This window comes from Podarcis erhardii (assembly GCF_964252035.2).
Source record: "Podarcis erhardii genome assembly, chromosome: 17".
NCBI classification, from domain to species: Eukaryota; Metazoa; Chordata; class Lepidosauria; order Squamata; family Lacertidae; genus Podarcis; species Podarcis erhardii.
In genome coordinates this window covers 4,415,581-4,416,742 of record NC_138515.1, presented here as the reverse complement: position 1 = coordinate 4,416,742, position 1,162 = coordinate 4,415,581, and positions in this window count along the sequence as shown.

The following is a 1,162-nucleotide window of genomic DNA, read 5'->3' as shown; positions in this document are numbered from 1 at the left end:
TGGAAGTGATTGCCTTTTTTATTGTTGAACTAACACTCAAACTTCATCTCTCCCAGGCAGCCTTCTGCCAACCTGCCCAATATGTATCTGTCTTCTCTCCTCCTTCCAGGCACATTTTGCTAAAGATATTCTTTACCTTTCACCTCACACCCAGTTACCCTGGCAACTTTCTGTCTGCCCTGCCCCAACATCCCTCTTAAATGGGCCATCAACACATTTCTGTCATGTTAGCCCCTCTATCCCAGGTGAGGCCCTGGCTTGGAAAAAGATTAGCCCAAATTTTTGCGCTGGACTGCAGTTTCCCCTTCAATTCCAAATGATCAAAATCCTACCATTTATTAATTTCTAGGATTTAGGGGGTTCCCCCCAAAAACTCACAACTATATAAATATATAAAGTCACTTCCCCCCACTCCTTGCACATCTGTGCTCCATGTTCTGCAATTCTGCATAAACAAAAATGTGGTTGCAAAGGTGTTTTGGAGTTGGGTGGGTGACACCTGCTGAAATTTTATATCGGGGGGGTCCTGAGTCATATCTTGGGGGGGGCAGCGAGTGAGGCTCCAATGCTCTGCTTAGCTTTATTTCCTCTTAGTTTATTGCTTCCACTCTAATGTAAAATGAGCAAACATTTCAGAATGGGGAAATAGATGCAAATATGCCCACTTTATACCGGTCACAGAATCTAGTTTCCTTGGAAGAAAACTTGGATTGCTTTGGTGTAGACCTTCTGGTTTTTATTTTGGTGTCATGCAAAGTGGTCATAGCCTTGATTATGGGCTCTGGGTGATATAGATATATATAGATATATATGCAAACAGGCAAAAGGGTACAGGTGCCTTTTGCTTCTAGGGGAATAAGGAGCTGTTGCATCACATTATCCTTAAGATTATATCAGAGAGAAGGGAGGAAGGGGGAGGTATGTTTTCCCTAGCCCACACTCACTTCTCTACAGTGGTGCCCCGCAAGACGAATGCCTCGCAAGACGAAAAACCCGCTAGACGAAAGGGTTTTCCGTTTTGGAGGTGCTTCGCAAGATGAATTTCCCTATGGGCTTGCTTTGCAAGACAAAAATGTCTTGCGAGTTTTTCCGACTTTTTTCCCCTCCCCCCCCTTTTTCTAAGCCGCTAAGCCGCTTATCTGCTTATCCGCTAAGCCGCTAA